The 14,124-nt window shown below is 48.6% G+C and overlaps 1 protein-coding gene across 1 annotated transcript in view; it reads right to left on the bottom strand.

Moving 5' to 3' along the window:
- Positions 1-3,098, bottom strand: part of slc25a16 (solute carrier family 25 member 16) — a 171,688-nt gene extending 168,590 nt beyond the window's left edge. The window contains exon 1 of the mRNA XM_041209003.1: positions 3,034-3,098. The gene's annotated coding sequence lies outside the window, so the exon portion shown is untranslated. The remainder of the gene's footprint in view (positions 1-3,033) is intronic.
- Between the last annotated feature and the right edge of the window lie 11,026 nt (positions 3,099-14,124).

Genomic DNA, 14,124 nt, shown 5'->3' with positions numbered 1-14,124 from the left:
CCCCCGTCTCTCTCTCTCCCTCCCTCCCCCACCATCTCTCTCCCTCCCTCCCCCACCATCTCTCTCTCTCTTTCTCCCTCCCTCCCCCCCAACCCCCGTCTCTCCCTCTCTCCCTCCCTCCCTCCCCCGTCTCTCCCTCTCTCCCTCCCTACCCCGCGTCTCTCTCTCTCCCTACCCCCGTCTCTCTCTCACCTTACACCCCCTTCTCTCTCTCTCCCTACCCCCCCCGTCTCTCTTCCACCCTACACCCCCGTCTCTCTCTCTCTCCCCCCGTCTCTCTCTCTCCCTCCCCCCGTCTCTCTCTCTCCCTCCCCCCGTCTCTCTCTGTCCCTCCCCCCGTCTCTCTCTCTCCCTCCCCGCTCCCGTCTCTCTTCCTCCCCCCCGTCTCTCTCTCTCTCCCTCACCCCCGTCTCTCTCTCTCTCTCCCTTCCTTCCGTCTCTCTCTCTCTCTCACCCCCTTCCCCCGTCTCTCTCTCTCTCTGCCCCGTCTCTCTCTCTCTCTCTGCCCCGTCTCTCTCTCTCCCTTCCTCCCCCCGTCTCTCTCTCTCCCTTCCTCCCCCCGTCTCTCTCTCTCGCTTCCTCCCCCCGTCTCTCTCTCTCCCTTCCTCCCCCCGTCTCTCTCACTCCCTCCCGTCTCTCTCCCCCTCCCTCACTCCCCCCGTCTCTCTCCCTCCCTCCCCCGTCTCTCTCCCTCCCTCCCCCGTCTCTCTCCCTCCCTCCCCCGTCTCTCTCCCTCCCTCCCCCGTCTCTCTCCCTCCCTCCCCCGTCTCTCTCCCTCCCTCCCCCGTCTCTCTCCCTCCCTCCCCCGTCTCTCTCCCTCCCTCCCCCGTCTCTCTCCCTCCCTCCCCCGTCTCTCTCCCTCCCTCCCCCGTCTCTCTCCCTCCCTCCCCCGTCTCGCTCCCTCCCTCCCCCGTCTCGCTCCCTCCCTCCCCCGTCTCGCTCCCTCCCTCCCCCGTCTCGCTCCCTCCCTCCCCCGTCTCGCTCCCTCCCTCCCCGTCTCTCTCTCTCTTCCTTACCCTGTCTCTCTCACTCCCTCCCTCCCCCGTCTCTCTCTCTCTCCCCCCCCCTCTCTCTCTCTCTCTCCCTCCCCGTCTCTCTCTCTCTCTCTCTCCCTCCCCGTCTCTCTCTCTCTCTCTCCCTCCCCGTCTCTCTCTCTCTCTCTCCCTCCCCGTCTCTCTCTCTCTCTCTCCCTCCCCGTCTCTCTCTCTCTCCCTCCCCGTCTCTCTCTCTCTCCCTCCCTCCCCGTCTCTCTCTCTCTCCCCCTCCCTCCCCGTCTCTCTCTCTCTCTCCCCCTCCCTCCCCGTCTCTCTCTCTCTCTCCCCCTCCCTCCCCGTCTCTCTCTCTCTCTCTCCCTCCCTCCCTCCCCGTCTCTCTCTCTCTCCCTCCCTCCCTCCTTCCCCGTCTCTCTCTCTCTCCCTCCCTCCCTCCCCGTCTCTCTCTCTCTCCCTCCCTCCCTCCCCGTCTCTCTCTCTCCCTCCCTCCCCGTCTCTCTCTCTCTCTCTCTCCCTCCCTCCCCGTCTCTCACTCTCTCTCCCTCCCTCCGCCCGTCTCTCTCTCTCTCTCCCTCCCTCCGCCCGTCTCTCTCTCTATCCCTCCCTCCCCACGTCTCTCTCTCTCTCTCTCTCTCCCTCCTCGTCTCTCTCTCTCTCTCTCCCTCCCTCCCCTCGTCTCTCTCTCTCTCTCCCTCCCTCCCCTCGTCTCTCTCTCTCTCTCTCCCTCCCTCCCCATCTCTCTCTCTCTCCCTCCCTCCCCCGTCTCTCTCTCTCCCTCCCTCCTCCGTCTCTCTCTCTCTCCCTCCCTCCCCGTCTCTCTCTCTCTCCCTCCCTCCCCGTCTCTCTCTCTCTCCCTCCCTCCCCGTCTCTCTCTCTCTCCCTCCCTCCCCGTCTCTCTCTCTCCCTCCCCGTCTCTCTCTCTCTCCCTCCCTCCCCGTCTCTCTCTCTCTCCCTCCCTCCCCGTCTCTCTCTCTCTCCCTCCCTCCCCGTCTCTCTCTCTCTCCCTCCCTCCCCGTCCGTCTCTCTCTCTCTCCCTCCCCGTCTCTCTCTCTCTCCCTCCCTCCCCGTCTCTCTCTCTCTCCCTCCCTCCCCGTCTCTCTCTCTCTCCCTCCCTCCCCGTCTCTCTCTCTCTCCCTCCCTCCCCGTCTCTCTCTCTCTCCCTCCCTCCCCGTCTCTCTCTCTCTCCCTCCCTCCCTCCCCGTCTCTCTCTCTCTCCCTCCCTCCCCGTCTCTCTCTCTCTCCCTCCCTCCCCGTCTCTCTCTCTCTCCCTCCCTCCCCGTCTCTCTCTCCCTCCCCGTCTCTCTCTCTCCCTCCCTCCCCGTCTCTCTCTCCCTCCCGTCTCTCTCTCTCCCTCCCCGTCTCTCTCTCCCTCCCTGTCTCTCTCTCTCTCCCTCCCTCCCCGTCTCTCTCTCCCTCCCCGTCTCTCTCTCTCTCCCCCGTCTCTCTCTCTCTCCCTCCCTCCCCCGTCTCTCTCTCTCTCCCTCCCCCGTCTCTCTCTCTCCCTCCCTTCCCCCCCCCATCTCTCTCCCTCCCCGTCTCTCTCCCTCCCCGTCTCTCTCCCTCCTTCCCCCGTCTCTCTCTCTCTCTCCCTCCCTCCCCCCGTGTCTCTCTCTCTCTCTCTCCCCGTCTCTCTCTCTCTCTCCCCCCCCCCGTTTCTCTCTCTCCCCCCCCGTTTCTCTCTCTCTCCCTCCCTTAACCCCCCGTCTCTCTCTCTTTCCCCCCTCCCCCCGTCTCTCTCTCTCTCTCTCTCCCTTACCCCCCAGTCTCTCTCTCTTTCCCCCCTCCCCCCGTCTCTCTCGCTCTCCCTCCCCGTCTCTCTCTCGCCCTCCCCCACCGTCTCTCTCTCTATCCCTCCCCGCCAACGTCTCTCTCTCTCTCTCCCTCCCTCCCCCCCGTCTCTTTCTCTCTCGTCTCTCTCTCCCTCCCCCCGTCTCTCTCTCTCTCCCTGTCCCCCTCCCGTCTCCCCTCCCCCCTCCCATTCCCCTCTCTTACCCCTCCCGTCTCCCCCCTCCCGTCTCCCATTCCTCTCTCGTTCACTCACAGCCGTTACCGCTGCTCTTCCACTCGATCCAGTCGCTCCATCCGGGACATGGAGCTAAGTGATTGGTCAGTGGCTCCACGGCGCCCCCGTCAGTGCGGGAGGTAGACATTGCGTTTCTGATAGTCAGGAGAATTCCTATATCATCTCTATACCTCATCAAATATACAGTCCTTAATATGCAGTTGATCCATAATGACGTGTATATGAAATATGAAAAACATTATATATAATTTATAGTTACTCACGGATATATGCAATAGTCATCTATTCATAATGTCGTATATCTGAAATGTATGAGTTTATCTATCCATAATGAACTATATGTAACATATATATGCCATCCATAAGTATATATGTATGAAGTAACTGGAGCTTATACAACATTAGACATATCAGAAATTCTTGAGTGTTTGTTTATAATCTATCATGTATTAATTATGAAATACATTGGTATTTATATATAATCTATCCGTAATGACATATATATGAAATATAGGAGAGTCATAGTTTAATTTAAGCACAAAAGGAGGTCATTTGGCTTATCGAGTCCATGCCAGCTCTCCGCAGAGCAATCCTGTAAGTCCCACTCCCCTGTTTGATACCCCTAGCCCTGCAAGTTTATTTCCTGCAGCAACTGCATTTAGATATAATCGATACATAATGATGTATTTTTGAATTATAGGAAAGTTTATATATTCCATACATGATGAGGTATATATGAAATACTGGAGAGCTTACAGATCATTGTTCCATAATGACCTATATGTGAAATATATAAGAGATTATATGTAACTTAGTGATCATGGCATCTATATGAAATATACCAGAATTGATACATAATGAAATGTATACAAAATATACTGGAGTTTATAGATAATCTTTCAATAATGACAGATATGTCAAATATAGGACATTTCAAATTGTTACAATCTCAGTAGAGGCTGGTTACTTTTAAAAAGAAATTCAAATTAACAGTTATTAACTGAAAAGACTGTACAACAAGATTTCTTGTTTTAAAATGAAAGAACTTTTACTAACAAAAGAAAATAAACAAGCACGATTAACATTCAGGACGGAATGGTCCCAGATTTGCACTAAGTGCGGTAGCAGGCAGGTAAAACAACTTTTTATCCGTCAGCTGCGATGGCGGGTTTTCATGCAGTATCTTCCCAACCCACCACATTATTTATGCATTCCCGGGAAACATGCCGTTTCGATAGCAGGTGGGCTCTCATTTGCTCACCATCATCTCATTGCTTCATCACACCGGGTGCCATATTTAAAGTCCAGCACCCACCAGGGAAGATGTCCATGAACGGCAAAAAGACTGCCACCGTCAGGATTAGTGACACTTCACTGGACCGCCTTCTGGACGCCGTGGAGGCCCACTACGCTGTCCTCTACCCCTGCTCTGACCGCAGAATGGACAGTGGCATGACCAGCCAAGCTTGGGAGGCAGTGGCAGCACTGGTCAGCACCAACACCTTTCAAAAAAGGACAGCCACCCAGTGCCACAAAAGGATTAATGATCTCCTCCGTTCTGTCATCACCCTCAACTCACACACTCACAAACCATCGCACATTCACAGGGATCTCACTCACTGCCAGTGTAAGGGACACCACCATTCACTCTCTCACACTCACCGTCATTGTCTTCATCCAATCCGTGGGACCACTCACAACCCACACATGCCAGGCATACTTATCATCTGGCCTGGCAGGTGTCTTGCTTCCAACTTCTCCATCTCTATTCATGCAGGACAAGCTGACAAACAACAACAGGGAGAGGTCACAGCCCGGTGGAGGAATGCCTGAAATCAGGGTCTTCACAGACTTTGAAAACAGCCATCCAGCTGGCCGGCAAGGATCTGGACTGTTCCTGTGGAACATCTATCAGACAACCATGCTGTGAGTGATGTGTCCTGTTTCACAGACCACTGCTATGCACTAATTATCCCCCCTTGCTTCCGCAGGCATATCTGGGAAATAGCAGACAGATTCCATGATCCAGGGCCTCCAAGCAAGCCCCGACAAAACCTCTGAAGAGAAAATTTGAGGCACTTTCCTTGAAGTCCCATCACAGCGCTCACCCACACCCTCCATCAGAGCAGAGACATACACCTCGGTGTGACTTAGCTTTAGAATAACCTCAGGATCACAATCTGGTGAGCACATCGCACTGCCGCAGGAGGCGGCAGGGACTTCTCTGGTTTCTGGCACTTGGAGGACTGCTGGAGGCCATAAATTTGCTGAGTCCAAGTCAGATGATGAGCCTCTGGACTCGGTCATGTCACAGTTGCTGGAGCCACAAAGACAAGCTCGGGAACATCAGAAGAGATGTCACTGCACTCCTCAGATTGCAAGGCACAATGGAGGAGTCCATCTACCTTCACTCTGAGGTGATAGCACCGGCATTGCAACGCACCAAGGTCAACACTGGTAGGATGGCTGCTGCCATGGAGACCTTAGTCCAGGACATCACTCCGGCACTGCTGCACAGGCTTAACTCCATCGCTGAAGCCATAGTTGGCCTCCAACAGTGTGTATGGGAGAGGGGTGCTGGCAGCTGAATCTCACTCCAGCTACCCCTTCTCCTCAAGGAGTCAGCCTGGGGCCCTTGGGCACCCATATAGAGGAGGATCAGCAGATGCACACACCTGGGCCATCCACCCAGGTGACTCCAAGCATGTCCGGCCCATCCAAATCGCCTCTTCCTCTTACCTCAGCATCTCCAGCTCCACAGACTGAGGATGGTGCCACTGCCACACAGCAGGACCCCGAAAGCAGGCCGAGGCCCTCCAGGTCACAGACCTCCAGAAGACATCTGCCGAAGTCATCACAGACAGGGCGTAGGAGTCAGCAGGCTCCCTCCACCTCCACTGTGGATGTCCGGGGAGCACCAAGACATAGCAGAATTAGTTGCACAATCTGGGCACGGGTGTTAACCACTTGTACATACAGTTCACTATTGTCAATAAACTCCCAAGAATGTCTCCCTGCCTATGGCTCCTTGTTCTGATGAGCAGTGCTCATGTCACTCAAATGTGAAACAAGATAAAGGCAGGTGTCTCAATCCATGGCCTCTTCCCTGTGCTCTGTGCAGCCTTCAGACCAAAGTGATGTTCCGACCTCACACTCACTGGACACATTACTGATGCCTGCACCTCGATGGTGCTTGTCATTGCTGCCAGAATGTTGTTGACAGACATCACAGAGTTCCCTCTTTCTTCATGATGTGCTCTCAGCACCTTTATTGAGGGGCTGGCCCCCATCTCTTCAGCACCTGTCACCAGTGATGCTGTGCTCCTGAACGACTCAGGTGTTAAAGGCAGACAAAGGATCAGATGCTTCTACCTCATCAGCCAGTTTAATGAGCAGCTTGTTCTGTACAGTGTCTGACTTCGAGGCCAAGTCAGTGGTGTGGAAGTTTAATGACTGCGTCTCCATGACATGACCCTGATCACAGAGTGGAAGTTAGCTGCCCTCGGCCAGACAGGAGTCAGACATTCTCAGAGGCTATGTGAAGATCTATGGAGTGTCCTCACTGCATGTCGTCATCATCCTCCTGCAATCGAGCAACTATTAGCACCCCCACCGTGTCTCCATGACAGGAGCATTATCGCAGAGGGTACCCTTGCTGCCATAAGCCAGACGGGAGTCAAACATTCACAAATGCAATGTGAGGACTTTGGAGTCTCCTCACTGCATGTCATCATCATCCTCCACAAATCTAGCAGCTACGAGGGCCTCCCAAGCATGCTTGCCCTGTCATTGTTGCCTTCAAGGACCTTCTCACCCTCATCCCCTCGGAGTCCTCCTCATTGGAGGAGACCTCCAGCTCCAGCATCTCCTCCTCAGCGGCTCCTCTCCCCACTGCAGTGCCAGGTTGCAAAGGGTGCAAAAGGCGACGACGATGCATGATACCCTGTGGACTATATTTCAGGGCCCCACCAGACTGGTCCAGGCACCAGAACCTCATTTTCAGCATCCCGATGGTCTGCTCCACCAAGTTGTGGGTTGCAGCATGAGCCTCGTTATACCGACATTCTGCTGCAGACTAAGGCATGTCCTCTGTGGGTAGCCCTTGTCCCCAAGGAGAAATCCCTGCAGCCTCTGTGGACCCTGGAAGATGTCAGGGATCTGAGACCGGCTGAGGATGTAGGAATCATGCACACTCCTTGGAAACTGTGCGCACACCTGCAGGACGCATTTGTGGTGATCGCTCACTAGCTGCACATTCAGCGAATGGAATCCCTTGCAGTTGATGTAGTTAACTGCGTGTCGCAACAGAGACCTGAGCATGACGTGAATGCAGTCGATCACACCCTGCACCTGTGGGAAACCTGAGATCTGGGCAAATCCAATCACTGTTGCATCCTGGCTGTCCTGGTCCTGGGCAAAATGCACAAAGTTATGTGCCATTGCAAAGATGGCATTCGTGACCTCATGGATGTATTTATGGGTGGAGGCTTGTGATATCCCACAGAGGTTACCTGTGGAGCCCTGATAGGAGCTACTGGCATAGAAATTGAGTGCCGCAGTCACTTTCATGGCCACTGGTAGTGGATGCCCTCCATGTCCACCCTCCATGTCCACATGGCGCCAAATCCTGCAGTAGCTGGCGGATGTGACTGACTAGTTCTCTAGACATGCACAGTCTTCAGCGACATTGGTTCTTGCTTATCTGCAGGAATGAAAGGCAGCATCCATAGACTCTGGGTGTTGTTAGGTACTGACCAGCAACAACTCGCTGTGAATCTTTGGCGGTGTGTGCAGGACCCCCAGCCGCCCCTTCTTCCAGAGGGTGCTTCTCCTCCCCCTGCGCAGCCAAGAGCCTCAGTTGCTCTTTCCTCCATCATATTCACTCTCTGTACGCCATCAGGCATACAGCTAGTTCACCAGACTCCATGCTCCTGATGTCCTGAAGGATGAAAGAGAGAGACACGCGGATTAGCATGGGTATACTAAGAACTTGTCCTGGTTGAGTCTGAAGGCCCCTTAACGCATCCCAGAGATTGCTGGCTTCCACTTGGATGGCCAGAGATTAGTGCGCTGCATGGCTGCCTGAGACCCCACTCATCTCCACCCTACTCCATTAGCAGCAGCTTTTCCCATTGGACTGCATGCTGTGCTCTCAGCCCAGGCACAGGCATTCTCCTAACCCACACTGCAAGGCTGCACTGTTAGCTTGAACCATCAGGGAGACTAGTCCAAACCTGAATGCTAACATTGTAAAGGGCTGTGAGCGCCTCCACCAGTGACAGATCCATGGCCAGCTTTTGCAAGGAGATTGTACAATGTGTGCAGTCATACAACTGTTCTGCAGTGCACTAAAATGCTCATGACTTTGCAGTCTGTGCTGGGTGGGGTGAAAAGCTCTGGAGCACTTGCTGCCACTTTGATTCCTCTGTATTGCTTGAGTGGGCAGATAAGCTAGAAGTCCAACTCCAATCATATCAATAGCTGCGCTTGAACTGTCTCAGTTGCATAGAGGAAGGGTCACTTTATATAAGGTGTCCCTAATGCGTGGCCATTTCCCTTGCCCGCCCTACCCGCCACCCCCCATTCCCCACTCCAAATGCTTTTGCTCTATGTTCAACTGCAAGGCAGCCTCTTCCCCCCTCAATGCGCCTCAAGCTTGAAGTCCAACAGGCGACCCTGGTGAACGCTGCATAACATTACTGTGCACTCACCTCCAAGTTTCCCTCAAAGTGCAGCCCATCAAGTGTGCACCTTTTATATGCTGTCGTGAAACATGTCGGCGTGCTTTCCTGCCAACTTGGACGATGATCCAGCAGGGGTTGTGATTCCCAGCAGGCTGGCCTAATTATGATATGCAGATGTATTACAACGAGGGCAGAAAATGTGGCCCTCTGTCAGCAGGCTGAGCAGGCGATCACAAACTGGTTTCACACCGTCACATCATATTGACCACCCACACCACTGAACATGCCAACACCGACGGGCAGGGAAAATCCCAGTCAATGTCTTGTAAGCACTTATACCTTGAACAAAAATTCCAATCAAAACATTTCTCTTTGTACTTCTAATTTCAACTGAGAACTCCTTTTAAGTTGCAGTATTCATTCAAATCTTCTGGAACTAAACCAATGTGTGTCTCTGCTCACAAGGGTTTATTGTGGTTCTTCTTCTTTTCCCAGTTACCTCCCGAAGTGGCAGGTTTCTTGGGGATTCTCCCACTAGCATCCAGCTTGTCAAATCCTCCAGCCCTACATCACAAATTTGGATTTCCCCAGCCTGAACATAGGCCTCACTCACATCCTTGTGTAGTGATTCCAAATCAGAAACACCCCTGGTTCCTGATGGCCCTCTGCTCCTTGTGCTGGCTGCTAGCAGATCCTCTCTCTACCTTCTCCAAGCTGCTTTGGACACAGACCACATATACCAAAACAAAAAGAAACTTTCTACCCCCTGCCCATTTCCATGACACACATGCCCTGTTCAAAGATAAGAAATAGAGACTAATTATCTTTAACGTTAAACCTGTTATTTGATCTGAAAAGTATATGGAGACTTTAAAAACTTCCTTTGTTTACCAGGCGCCTCCAAACCTTTCTCTGATCTGGGGAAACGAAATGAATAATTTAATCCCAGCTCCGCCTGGTTTACACCTTAACTTCAAACCTTCTCCCAAAATGTCAGAGAGCCCAAATCCTCAAGACATATTCAGAGAGGTTACTATAATCATAGGTGTGAATCCCTCTCATCACCATCCCAGTAACAAAATAAGACTTTTCCTTTGATCTGTAACTCCAGGTCTATCTGATAAGCTATCCAGACCAAGCATTCTTTCATCCTCCCATGCTTAAAATCACAATGTCCCAAACCAGAATAATATTTTATAAACCAAAAGTTACAATCCTAGAAGATATTAATCTTAAAATGATGTATTTTTAATAATATCTGATATATAATTAATGTTGGATATATGAAATATATTGGAGTTTATATATGATGTCCGTCCATCCATAATTAGCTATTGTCTGCAAGGCACCATGGGCATCTCATTCTATTAGAGAGAGAGACAAATGGTTATAGCTTGAGGGGCACCACTCTGTATCATTATATATGATGTGTCCATAATGAAATATAATGGAGTTTATATATAATGTTGCCATAATAGGAACATCGGACTTAGGAACAGGAGTAGGCCATTTGGCCCTTTGAGCCTTCCCTACCATTCAATAACATCATGGCTGATCTATTATAATCTCAACTCAACTTTACTGTCTGTCCCCATAACCCTTGGCTCCCTTGTCTATCAAAAATCTGTCTAACTGTGCCTTGAATAAATTCAATAACCCAGCCCCCACTGCTCTCTGGGGAAGAGAATGCCACAGACTAATGACCCGCTGAGAGAATAAAAAACATTTCACATCCATCATAAAAGGGTGACTTCTTATTTTTAAACTTTGTCTCCTAGTTCTAGTCGCCCCCACAAGAGGAAACATCCTCCTGGTATCCACCCTATCCAGTCCCCTCAGGATCTTATATGTTTCAATAAGATCACCTCTCATTCTGCTAAACTCCAATGGGTAAAGGCCCAACCTGTTCAAACTTTCCTCATAAAATAAGCCTCTCATCACAGGAATGAGTTGAGTGAACCTTGTCTCAACTGCTCCTAATGCAATTATATCCTTTTTCAAATAAGAAGACCAAAACAGTACACAACTCCAGATGTGGTCTCACCAAGGCCCTGCACAGCTGCAATAAAACTTTCCTATTTAATTTCCCTAGCAATAAATGCCAACATTCCATTTACCTTCCTAATCACTTGCTGTACCTGCATGCTAACTTTTTGTGATTCATGTACCAAGACACTCAGATCCCTCTGTTCTGCAATCTCTCTCCAATTAAATAGTATACAACTTTTATATTCTACCTGCCAAAGTGAACAAGTTCACCTTTATCCATGTTATATTCCATCTGTCAAATTTTTGCCCACTCACCTAACCTGTCTATTATCCCTTTGCAGACTCTTTACCTCCTCTTGACAACTTACTTTCCTAACTATCTTGCTGTCATTGGCAAATTTAGATACCATACATTCAGTCCCTTCATCCAAGTCATTGATATAGATTATAAGTAGTTAAGGCCCCAGCACTGAGTCCCAAGATTGCCAAACTGTAAAAAACCCATTTAACCCTACTCTCTGCTTCCTGTTGGCTAACCAATCCTTTATCCATGCCAATATGTTACCCCCTACACCATGAGTTCCTACTTTGTGTACTAACCTTTGATGTGTCACCTTATCAAATGCCTTTTGGAAATCCAAGTACGCCACATCTGCAGGTTTCCCTTTATCTGCCTTGCTTGTTACTTCCTCAAAGAATTCGAATAGCTTAATTAAACATGATTTCCCTTTCACAAAACCATGTTGATTCTGCCTGATCCCATTATGTATCCTGCTATAATCTCTTTAATAATGGATTCTAGCAATTTCCCTATGACAGATGTTAGGCTAACTGGTCTGTAGTTTCCTGCTTTCTTTCTCCCTCTTTCCTTGAATAAAGGTATTACATTAGCTATTTTCCAATCCACTGGGACCCTTCCAGAATCTAAGGAATTTTGGAATATTGTGACCAATGCGTCTATTATCTCTGCAGCCACTTCTTTTAAGATCCTAGGTTGCAAGCCATCAAGTCCAGGAGACTTGTTAGTCTTTAGGTCTAATAGCTTTCCCGGTACCTTTTCCCTGCTGATGGTGACTATGTTAAGCTCCTCCTTCCCATTCACCTTTTGATTTTCAAGTATCTTTGCAAAGATTTCTAGGTCTTCTACAGTAAAGACAGACACAACATACCTTTTCAATGCTTCTGCCATTTCCCTGTTTTCCATTATTGATTCCTCAGATCCACTCTCCAAGGGACCAACACTCTCTCTAGTTACTCTTCTCCTTTTTAAATACTTATAGAAACTCTTTCTATCTGTTTTCATATTTCTAGCTAGCTTGCTCTCAGACTCTAATTTCTCCCTCTTTATTATTTTCATAGTTATTCTTTGTTGGTTCTTAAAATTTGCCCAATCTTCTGAGCTACCACTAACCTTTGCAGTATTGTTTATGTCCATTTGAAACTAATCTTAACTCCCTTATTTAGCCACAGATGATACATAATTCTCAAAGAGCCTTTTTTTTTCTCACTGGGATAAATCTTTGCGGAGAGCTATTTAATATCTCCTTAAAGGTCTGCCACTGCATCTCTACTGCCTGACCTTTTAAACTAGTTTCCCAGTTCACTTTAGCCAGTTGTGCATTCATATCCTTAAAATTACATTTATTTAGCTTTAAAACACTAGGCTTTGATTCACACAAGTCACCTTCAAATGGAACGTGAAATTGTATCATGATCGCTGTCACCTAGAGGCTCCTTAACACTGTGGTTCATAATTAATCCTGTGCTTCTTCACTTGTAAAACATACCTGAATGAGTAATTGCTTTGTTGAAATCCAAGCTTACCTCTTGTCTGAATGATGGTAAAGATGGTAAATATTGCAACGCGAGGCGAGCAAATACGGAACTTGCCGACGAGAAACAAGATGGAAGAATCAGCCGATAACATCACTGCAGCACAGACAGCCCCAAGGCAGCAAAGCCAAATTGTTACAGAAAACTGGTATCGCAGTAATCTGGAAATGCACTTCTTTTTCGGTTTATTTTATTATCTAAAAGGAATGAAAACTATGTGGCTTTGCATATAGAAGCATTTTGAATGGTCAAGTCCTTTGTGAAATAAACTTCATTAAATGTTGTAAATGCTCTGATCAACTAGTAAAAACATTGCCAAGCAACTCTTTTTTCAAGATTCATCCATCACAATTAGGATTTATTGAGAATGAGCCTGTACAAGAGCAAATATTCCAATCAACAAGATACATAGGCTGCCATTCACTATATTTCACAGATTCTCATTTAGTTTGAAAAATAAAAGTTAACTTCCTCTGAAGTAATCAAAAATGGTATTGGCATAAATTCACGTGAATAGAGTCCAGTGAGTCCCAATCCAATTTCAGGTGGCTCTGTCTGGCAGAATTCCAGGTCCCTGTCCTGGAAGAATTTGGTTAAGGCAGTTGAAGATGCAGAAAAGTATTCTTGTGTTCTAGGAATTAGTCCACTTTGTAGGAGAAAAACAGGATTTTTTCTGGAGACCAGCCTTGGAGAGAGATGGTGGTCAGATGTAGGCTGCTATCACAGAACTACCAACATGTGACCAGCTGCAGCCATTTTATCAGTCTAGCAATTGTGAATATTTATCAGTCTAGCATTTTGAAAAACAGAATTTAAACAAGAGAAAATGGAAGAGAAACAGATTTTTAAGATTTTTTTTCTTCATGCCTTGTTGGCATAACAATTTAGATAGATTTTTTTCAACAATTTTTTTTACAAGATCATCAATGTAATGAATTTGATGTACCGGATAGGTTTCTTCCTTGAAACAGATAACTTTATTTACAGAGCTCTTGATGAAGTTACATGCTTGAACCAGGTCCACGACTAGAAAGATCCACCCCTAAGATTATCCACTCTTAAGGCTGATTCATCAGCACCATCACGTGATCCCTAAAACCCGGAGGAAAGGTTTTACCTACAAACACTACATTCCTCCCCCCTTTAGTTTTTTTTTTATATTTCTTATTTACAAAAATATCTTAATCCACAACATATACATATATACACAGGTCATGTGATTATAGATTAAGTCTCTGAGGTCATTTTCTAATTCGATTAGAGCGATGTAGCTCTATGACTTGAGATTCTCGTACTGGATTGACATGATCAGGAACTGCAGTATCAGGGCCATCCTTAGACAATGACAAATCAGAATTATTTAATTCAATAGAGACATCAGGTATGTCTATTCTAGGTCGATCTGTCACCTCAGGGATTAAAGGTTTGACATCAATTACAGGCAGAATACCTGGTTGTTGGAATGTCTCTCTACTTCTTATATGATCCACATGTTTTTGAACAATCTGGTCTTCCACTTCCATTTGGTATGACAAAGGTCCTCTTTCAGAGACAATTATAACAGGAACCCAACTCGGTCCATTTCCAAACTTTTGCATGCAAA

This window comes from Carcharodon carcharias, chromosome 17 (assembly GCF_017639515.1).
Source record: "Carcharodon carcharias isolate sCarCar2 chromosome 17, sCarCar2.pri, whole genome shotgun sequence".
NCBI classification, from domain to species: Eukaryota; Metazoa; Chordata; class Chondrichthyes; order Lamniformes; family Lamnidae; genus Carcharodon; species Carcharodon carcharias.
Note: the sequence above shows the minus strand (reverse complement) of the source record. Positions and strands in the feature narration are given on the sequence as shown.